Source organism: Podarcis liolepis (genome assembly GCF_965112155.1).
Source record: "Podarcis liolepis genome assembly, chromosome: 15".
NCBI classification, from domain to species: domain Eukaryota; kingdom Metazoa; phylum Chordata; class Lepidosauria; order Squamata; family Lacertidae; genus Podarcis; species Podarcis liolepis.
This window is the reverse complement of record NC_139566.1, coordinates 29,680,609-29,690,517: the sequence shown is the minus strand read 5'-3', so window position 1 is coordinate 29,690,517 and position 9,909 is coordinate 29,680,609.

The window sequence follows — 9,909 nt, the reverse complement described above, 5'->3', positions numbered from 1 at the left end:
AAAAATAATTCTGCCCGTTAAGTTTTTGAGGGCTGATTTCTTGTCCTGTGATAAAAATCCTTCTGTTTCGAGTGCCAAACCTTTCAGGGGATGTTTTTCAACCTTTTTGCACCATTTTTGAGTGAATTGCCAAAAGTCATATTTTTGCTGAAATTGTGACCCCGGGGCTTAGGGATTTTTTCAAAAAAAATAATTCTGCCCGTTAAGTTTTTGAGGGCTGATTTCTTGTCCTGTGATAAAAAGCCTTCTGTTTCGAGTGCCAAACCTTTCAGGAGAGCATCTTCAACCTTTCGGCACCATTTTTGAGTGAATTGCCAAAAGTCAGATTTTTGCTGAAATTGTGACCCCGGGGCTTAGGGATTTTTTCAAAAAAATATTTTCTGCCGGTTAAGTTTTTGAGGGCTGATTTCTTGTCCTGTGATAAAAAGCCTTCTGTTTTGAGTGCCAAACCTTTCAGGGGATGTTTTTCAGCCTTTCTGCACCATTTTTTAGTGAATTGCCAAAAGTCAGATTTTTGCTGAAATTGTGACCCCGGGGCTTAGGGATTTTTTCAAAAAAATATTTTCTGCCGGTTAAGTTTTTGAGGGCTGATTTCTTGTCCTGTGATAAAAAGCCTTCTGTTTCGAGTGCCAAAGCTTTCAGGGGATCATTTTCAACCTTTTGGCACCATTTTTGAGTGAATTGCCAAAAGTCAGATTTTTGCTGAAATTGTGCCCCCGGGGCTTAGGGATTTTTTCAAAAAAATATTTTCTGCCGGTTAAGTTTTTGAGGGCTGATTTCTTGTCCTGTGATAAAAAGCCTTCTGTTTCCATCGCCAAACCTTTCAGAAGAGCATTTTCAACCTTTTTGCACCATTTTTGAGTGAATTGCCAAAAGTCAGATTTTTGCTGAAATTGTGACCCCGGGGCTTAGGGATTTTTTCAAAAAAATATTTTCTGCCGGTTAAGTTTTTGAGGGCTGATTTCTTGGCCTTGTGATAAAAAGCCTTCTGTTTCGAATGCCAAACCTTTCAGGAGAGCATTTTCAACTTTTTTACACCATTGTGGAGTGAATTGCTAAAAGTCAGATTTTTGCTGAAATTGTGACCCCGGGGCTTACGGATTTTTTTTAAAAAAATATTTCCTGCCGGGTAAGTTTTTGAGGGCTTATTTGTTGACCTGTGATAAAAAGCTTTCTGTTTCTATCACCAAAGCTTTCAGGGGATCATTTTCAACCTTTTTACACCATTTTTGAGTGAATTGCCAAAAGTCAGATTTTTGCTGAAATTGTGACCCCGGGGCTTAGGGATTTTTTCAAAAAAATATTTTCTGCCGGTTAAGTTTTTGAGGGCTGATTTCTTGTCCTGTGATAAAAAGCCTTCTGTTTCGAGTGCCAAACCTTTCAGGGGATGTTTTTCAACCTTTCTGCACCATTTTTGAGTGAATTGCCAAAAGTCAGATTTTTGCTGAAATTGTGCCCCCGGGGCTAAGGGATTTTTTCAAAAAAATATTTTCTGCCGGTTAAGTTTTTGAGGGCTGATTTCTTGTCCTGTGATAAAAAGCCTTCTGTTTTGAGTGCCAAACCTTTCAGGGGATGTTTTTCAGCCTTTCTGCACCATTTTTTAGTGAATTGCCAAAAGTCAGATTTTTGCTGAAATTGTGACCCCGGGGCTTAGGGATTTTTTCAAAAAAATATTTTCTGCCGGTTAAGTTTTTGAGGGCTGATTTATTGTCCTGTGATAAAAAGCCTTCTGTTTCCATCGCCAAACCTTTCAGGAGAGCATTTTCAACCTTTTTGCACCATTTTTGAGTGAATTGCCAAAAGTCAGATTTTTGCTGAAATTGTGACCCCAGGGCTTAGGGATTTTTTCAAAAAAATATTTTCTGCCGGTTAAGTTTTTGAGGGCTGATTTCTTGGCCTTGTGATAAAAAGCCTTCTGTTTCGAATGCCAAACCTTTCAGGAGAGCATTTTCAACCTTTTTACACCATTGTGGAGTGAATTGCCAAAAGTCAGATTTTTGCTGAAATTGTGACCCCGGGGCTTACGGATTTTTTCAAAAAAATATTTTCTGCCGGGTAAGTTTTTGAGGGCTTATTTCTTGACCTGTGATAAAAAGCCTTCTGTTTCCATCGCCAAACCTTTCAGGAGAGCATTTTTAACCTTTTGGCACCATTTTTGAGTGAATTGCCAAAAGTCAGATTTTTGCTGAAATTGTGACCCCGGGGCTTAGGGATTTTTTCAAAAAAATATTTTCTGCCGGTTAAGTTTTTGAGGGCTGATTTGTTGTCCTGTGATAAAAAGCCTTCTGTTTCTATCACCAAAGCTTTGAGGGGATCATTTTCAAGCTTCGTGCACCATTTTTGAGTGAATTGCCAAAAGTCAGATTTTTGCTGAAATTGTGACCCCGGGGCTTAGGGATTTTTTCAAAAAAATATTTTCTGCCGGTTAAGTTTTTGAGGGCTGATTTCTTGTCCTGTGATAAAAAGCCTTCTGTTTCGAGTGCCAAACCTTTCAGGGGATGTTTTTCAACCTTTCTGCACCATTTTTGAGTGAATTGCCAAAAGTCAGATTTTTGCTGAAATTGTGCCCCCGGGGCTAAGGGATTTTTTCAAAAAAATATTTTCTGCCGGTTAAGTTTTTGAGGGCTGATTTCTTGTCCTGTGATAAAAAGCCTTCTGTTTTGAGTGCCAAACCTTTCAGGGGATGTTTTTCAGCCTTTCTGCACCATTTTTTAGTGAATTGCCAAAAGTCAGATTTTTGCTGAAATTGTGACCCCGGGGCTTAGGGATTTTTTCAAAAAAATATTTTCTGCCGGTTAAGTTTTTGAGGGCTGATTTCTTGTCCTGTGATAAAAAGCCTTCTGTTTCCATCGCCAAACCTTTCAGGAGAGCATTTTCAACCTTTTTGCACCATTTTTGAGTGAATTGCCAAAAGTCAGATTTTTGCTGAAATTGTGACCCCAGGGCTTAGGGATTTTTTCAAAAAAATATTTTCTGCCGGTTAAGTTTTTGAGGGCTGATTTCTTGGCCTTGTGATAAAAAGCCTTCTGTTTCGAATGCCAAACCTTTCAGGAGAGCATTTTCAACCTTTTTACACCATTGTGGAGTGAATTGCCAAAAGTCAGATTTTTGCTGAAATTGTGACCCCGGGGCTTACGGATTTTTTCAAAAAAATATTTTCTGCCGGGTAAGTTTTTGAGGGCTTATTTCTTGACCTGTGATAAAAAGCCTTCTGTTTCCATCGCCAAACCTTTCAGGAGAGCATTTTTAACCTTTTGGCACCATTTTTGAGTGAATTGCCAAAAGTCAGATTTTTGCTGAAATTGTGACCCCGGGGCTTAGGGATTTTTTCAAAAAAATATTTTCTGCCGGTTAAGTTTTTGAGGGCTGATTTGTTGTCCTGTGATAAAAAGCCTTCTGTTTCTATCACCAAAGCTTTGAGGGGATCATTTTCAAGCTTCGTGCACCATTTTTGAGTGAATTGCCAAAAGTCAGATTTTTGCTGAAATTGTGACCCCAGGGCTTAGGGATTTTTTCAAAAAAATATTTTCTGCCGGTTAAGTTTTTGAGGGCTGATTTCTTGTCCTGTGATAAAAAGCCTTCTGTTTCGAGTGCCAAACCTTTCAGGGGATGTTTTTCAACCTTTCTGCACCATTTTTGAGTGAATTGCCAAAAGTCAGATTTTTGCTGAAATTGTGCCCCCGGGGCTAAGGGATTTTTTCAAAAAAATATTTTCTGCCGGTTAAGTTTTTGAGGGCTGATTTCTTGTCCTGTGATAAAAAGCCTTCTGTTTTGAGTGCCAAACCTTTCAGGGGATGTTTTTCAGCCTTTCTGCACCATTTTTTAGTGAATTGCCAAAAGTCAGATTTTTGCTGAAATTGTGACCCCGGGGCTTAGGGATTTTTTCAAAAAAATATTTTCTGCCGGTTAAGTTTTTGAGGGCTGATTTATTGTCCTGTGATAAAAAGCCTTCTGTTTCCATCGCCAAACCTTTCAGGAGAGCATTTTCAACCTTTTTGCACCATTTTTGAGTGAATTGCCAAAAGTCAGATTTTTGCTGAAATTGTGACCCCAGGGCTTAGGGATTTTTTCAAAAAAATATTTTCTGCCGGTTAAGTTTTTGAGGGCTGATTTCTTGGCCTTGTGATAAAAAGCCTTCTGTTTCGAATGCCAAACCTTTCAGGAGAGCATTTTCAACCTTTTTACACCATTGTGGAGTGAATTGCCAAAAGTCAGATTTTTGCTGAAATTGTGACCCCGGGGCTTACGGATTTTTTCAAAAAAATATTTTCTGCCGGGTAAGTTTTTGAGGGCTTATTTCTTGACCTGTGATAAAAAGCCTTCTGTTTCCATCGCCAAACCTTTCAGGAGAGCATTTTTAACCTTTTGGCACCATTTTTGAGTGAATTGCCAAAAGTCAGATTTTTGCTGAAATTGTGACCCCGGGGCTTAGGGATTTTTTCAAAAAAATATTTTCTGCCGGTTAAGTTTTTGAGGGCTGATTTGTTGTCCTGTGATAAAAAGCCTTCTGTTTCTATCACCAAAGCTTTGAGGGGATCATTTTCAAGCTTCGTGCACCATTTTTGAGTGAATTGCCAAAAGTCAGATTTTTGCTGAAATTGTGACCCCGGGGCTTAGGGATTTTTTCAAAAAAATATTTTCTGCCGGTTAAGTTTTTGAGGGCTGATTTCTTGTCCTGTGATAAAAAGCCTTCTGTTTCGAGTGCCAAACCTTTCAGGGGAGCATTTTCAAGCTTTTGGCACCATTTTTAAGTGAATTGCCAAAAGTCAGATTTTTGCTGAAATTGTGACCCCGGGGCTTAAGGATTTTTTCAAAAAAATATTTCCTGCCGGGTAAGTTTTTGAGGGCTTATTTCTTGACCTGTGATAGAAAACTTTCTGTTTCTAGTGCCAAACCTTTCAGGAGAGCATTTTCAACCTTTTGGTACGATTTTTGAGTGAATTGCCAAAAGTCAGATTTTTGCTGAAATTGTGACCCCGGGGATTAGGGATTTTTTCAAAAAAATATTTTCTGCCGGTTAAGTTTTTGAGGGCTGATTTCTTGTCCTGTGATAAAAAGCCTTCTGTTTCCATCGCCAAACCTTTCAGGAGAGCATTTTCAACCTTTTTGCACCATTTTTGAGTGAATTGCCAAAAGTCAGATTTTTGCTGAAATTGTGACCCCGGGGCTTAGGGATTTTTTCAAAAAAAATAATTCTGCCCGTTAAGTTTTTGAGGGCTGATTTCTTGTCCTGTGATAAAAATCCTTCTGTTTCGAGTGCCAAACCTTTCAGGGGATGTTTTTCAACCTTTTTGCACCATTTTTGAGTGAATTGCTAAAAGTCATATTTTTGCTGAAATTGTGACCCCGGGGCTTAGGGATTTTTTCAAAAAAAATAATTCTGCCCGTTAAGTTTTTGAGGGCTGATTTCTTGTCCTGTGATAAAAAGCCTTCTGTTTCGAGTGCCAAACCTTTCAGGAGAGCATCTTCAACCTTTCGGCACCATTTTTGAGTGAATTGCCAAAAGTCAGATTTTTGCTGAAATTGTGACCCCGGGGCTTAGGGATTTTTTCAAAAAAATATTTTCTGCCGGTTAAGTTTTTGAGGGCTGATTTCTTGTCCTGTGATAAAAAGCCTTCTGTTTTGAGTGCCAAACCTTTCAGGGGATGTTTTTCAGCCTTTCTGCACCATTTTTTAGTGAATTGCCAAAAGTCAGATTTTTGCTGAAATTGTGACCCCGGGGCTTAGGGATTTTTTCAAAAAAATATTTTCTGCCGGTTAAGTTTTTGAGGGCTGATTTCTTGTCCTGTGATAAAAAGCCTTCTGTTTCGAGTGCCAAAGCTTTCAGGGGATCATTTTCAACCTTTTGGCACCATTTTTGAGTGAATTGCCAAAAGTCAGATTTTTGCTGAAATTGTGCCCCCGGGGCTTAGGGATTTTTTCAAAAAAATATTTTCTGCCGGTTAAGTTTTTGAGGGCTGATTTCTTGTCCTGTGATAAAAAGCCTTCTGTTTCCATCGCCAAACCTTTCAGAAGAGCATTTTCAACCTTTTTGCACCATTTTTGAGTGAATTGCCAAAAGTCAGATTTTTGCTGAAATTGTGACCCCGGGGCTTAGGGATTTTTTCAAAAAAATATTTTCTGCCGGTTAAGTTTTTGAGGGCTGATTTCTTGGCCTTGTGATAAAAAGCCTTCTGTTTCGAATGCCAAACCTTTCAGGAGAGCATTTTCAACTTTTTTACACCATTGTGGAGTGAATTGCTAAAAGTCAGATTTTTGCTGAAATTGTGACCCCGGGGCTTACGGATTTTTTTTAAAAAAATATTTCCTGCCGGGTAAGTTTTTGAGGGCTTATTTGTTGACCTGTGATAAAAAGCTTTCTGTTTCTATCACCAAAGCTTTCAGGGGATCATTTTCAACCTTTTTACACCATTTTTGAGTGAATTGCCAAAAGTCAGATTTTTGCTGAAATTGTGACCCCGGGGCTTAGGGATTTTTTCAAAAAAATATTTTCTGCCGGTTAAGTTTTTGAGGGCTGATTTCTTGTCCTGTGATAAAAAGCCTTCTGTTTTGAGTGCCAAACCTTTCAGGGGATGTTTTTCAGCCTTTCTGCACCATTTTTTAGTGAATTGCCAAAAGTCAGATTTTTGCTGAAATTGTGACCCCGGGGCTTAGGGATTTTTTCAAAAAAATATTTTCTGCCGGTTAAGTTTTTGAGGGCTGATTTATTGTCCTGTGATAAAAAGCCTTCTGTTTCCATCGCCAAACCTTTCAGGAGAGCATTTTCAACCTTTTTGCACCATTTTTGAGTGAATTGCCAAAAGTCAGATTTTTGCTGAAATTGTGACCCCAGGGCTTAGGGATTTTTTCAAAAAAATATTTTCTGCCGGTTAAGTTTTTGAGGGCTGATTTCTTGGCCTTGTGATAAAAAGCCTTCTGTTTCGAATGCCAAACCTTTCAGGAGAGCATTTTCAACCTTTTTACACCATTGTGGAGTGAATTGCCAAAAGTCAGATTTTTGCTGAAATTGTGACCCCGGGGCTTACGGATTTTTTCAAAAAAATATTTTCTGCCGGGTAAGTTTTTGAGGGCTTATTTCTTGACCTGTGATAAAAAGCCTTCTGTTTCCATCGCCAAACCTTTCAGGAGAGCATTTTTAACCTTTTGGCACCATTTTTGAGTGAATTGCCAAAAGTCAGATTTTTGCTGAAATTGTGACCCCGGGGCTTAGGGATTTTTTCAAAAAAATATTTTCTGCCGGTTAAGTTTTTGAGGGCTGATTTCTTGTCCTGTGATAAAAAGCCTTCTGTTTCCATCACCAAAGCTTTCAGGGGATCATTTTCAAGCTTCTTGCACCATTTTTGAGTGAATTGCCAAAAGTCAGATTTTTGCTGAAATTGTGACCCCGGGGCTTAAGGATTTTTTCAAAAAAATATTTCCTGCCGGGTAAGTTTTTGAGGGCTTATTTCTTGACCTGTGATAGAAAACTTTCTGTTTCTAGTGCCAAACCTTTCAGGAGAGCATTTTCAACCTTTTGGTACGATTTTTGAGTGAATTGCCAAAAGTCAGATTTTTGCTGAAATTGTGACCCCGGGCTTAGGGAATTTATCAAAAAAATATTTCCTGCCGGTTAAGTTTTTGAGGGCTGATTTCTTGCCCTTTGATAAAAAGCCTTCTGTTTCGAGTGCCAAAGCTTTCAGGGGAGCATTTGCAAGCTTTTGGCACCATTTTGGAGTGAATTGCCAAAAGTCAGATTTTTGCTGAAATTGTGACCCCGGGGCTTAGGGATTTTTTCAAAAAAAATATTTTCTGCCGGTTAAGTTTTTGAGGCCTGATTTCTTGTCTTGTGATAAAAAGCCTTCTGTTTCGAGTTCCAAAGCTTTCAGGGGAGCATTTGCAAGCTTTTGGCACCATTTTGGAGTGAATTGCCAAAAGTCAGATTTTTGCTGAAATTGTGACCCCGGGGCTTAGGGATTTTTTTAAAAAAATATTTTCTGCCGGTTAAGTTTTTGAGGCCTGATTTCTTGTCCTGTGATAAAAAGCCTTCTCTTTCGAGTGCCAAACCTTTCAGGGGATGTTTTTCAACCTTTTTGCACCATTTTTGAGTGAATTGCCAAAAGTCATATTTTTGCTGAAATTGTGACCCCGGGGCTTAGGGATTTTTTCAAAAAAAAAATTTCTGCCCGTTAAGTTTTTGAGGGCTGATTTCTTGTCCTGTGATAAAAAGCCTTCTGTTTCGAGTGCCAAACCTTTCAGGAGAGCATCTTCAACCTTTTGGCACCATTTTTGAGTGAATTGCCAAAAGTCATATTTTTGCTGAAATTGTGACCCCGGGGCTTAGGGATTTTTTCAAAAAAATGTTTCCTGCCAGTTAATTTTTTTTGGGCTGATTTCTTGTCCTGTGATAAAAAGCCTTCTGTTTCCATCGCCAAACCTTTCAGGAGAGCATTTTTCACCTTTTGGCACCATTTTTGAGTGAATTGCCAAAAGTCAGATTTTTGCTGAAATTGTGACCGGCTTAGGGATTTTTTCAAAAAAATATTTTCTGCCGGTTAAGTTTTTGAGGGCTGATTTCTTGTCCTGTGATAAAAAGCCTTCTGTTTCCATTGCCAAAGCTTTCAGGGGATCATTTTCAAGCTTCTTGCACCATTTTTGAGTGAATTGCCAAAAGTCAGATTTTTGCTGAAATTGTGACCCCGGGGCTTAGGGATTTTTTCAAAAAAAATATTTTCTGCCGGTTAAGTTTTTGAGGGCTGATTTCTTGGCCTTCTGATAAAAAGCCTTCTGTTTCGAATGCCAAACCTTTCAGGAGAGCATTTTCAACCTTTTTACACCATTGTGGAGTGAATTGCCAAAAGTCAGATTTTTGCTGAAATTGTGACCCCGGGGCTTACGGATTTTTTAAAAAAAATATTTCCTGCCGGGTAAGTTTTTGAGGGCTTATTTCTTGACCTGTGATAAAAAGCTTTCTGTTTCTATCACCAAAGCTTTCAGGGGATCATTTTCAACCTTTTTACACCATTTTTGAGTGAATTGCCAAAAGTCATATTTTTGCTGAAATTGTGACCCCGGGGCTTAGGGATTTTTTCAAAAAAATATTTTCTGCCGGTTAAGTTTTTGAGGGCTGATTTCTTGTCCTGTGATAAAAAGCCTTCTGTTTCGAGTGCCAAACCTTTCAGGGGATGTTTTTCAACCTTTCTGCACCATTTTTGAGTGAATTGCCAAAAGTCAGATTTTTGCTGAAATTGTGCCCCCGGGGCTAAGGGATTTTTTCAAAAAAATATTTTCTGCCGGTTAAGTTTTTGAGGTCTGATTTCTTGTCCTGTGATAAAAAGCCTTCTGTTTCCATCGCCAAACCTTTCAGGAGAGCATTTTCAACCTTTTGGCACCATTTTTGAGTGAATTGCCAAAAGTCAGATTTTTGCTGAAATTGTGACCCCGGGGCTTAGGGAATTTATCAAAAAAATATTTCCTGCCGGTTAAGTTTTTGAGGGCTGATTTCTTGCCCTTTGATAAAAAGCCTTCTGTTTCGAGTGCCAAAGCTTTCAGGGGAGCATTTGCAAGCTTTTGGCACCATTTTGGAGTGAATTGCCAAAAGTCAGATTTTTGCTGAAATTGTGACCCCGGGGCTTAGGGATTTTTTCAAAAAAAATATTTTCTGCCGGTTAAGTTTTTGAGGCCTGATTTCTTGTCTTGTGATAAAAAGCCTTCTGTTTCGAGTTCCAAAGCTTTCAGGGGAGCATTTGCAAGCTTTTGGCACCATTTTGGAGTGAATTGCCAAAAGTCAGATTTTTGCTGAAATTGTGACCCCGGGGCTTAGGGATTTTTTCAAAAAAATGTTTCCTGCCAGTTAAATTTTTGAGGGCTGATTTCTTGTCCTGTGATAAAAAGCCTTCTGTTTCCATCGCCAAACCTTTCAGGAGAGCATTT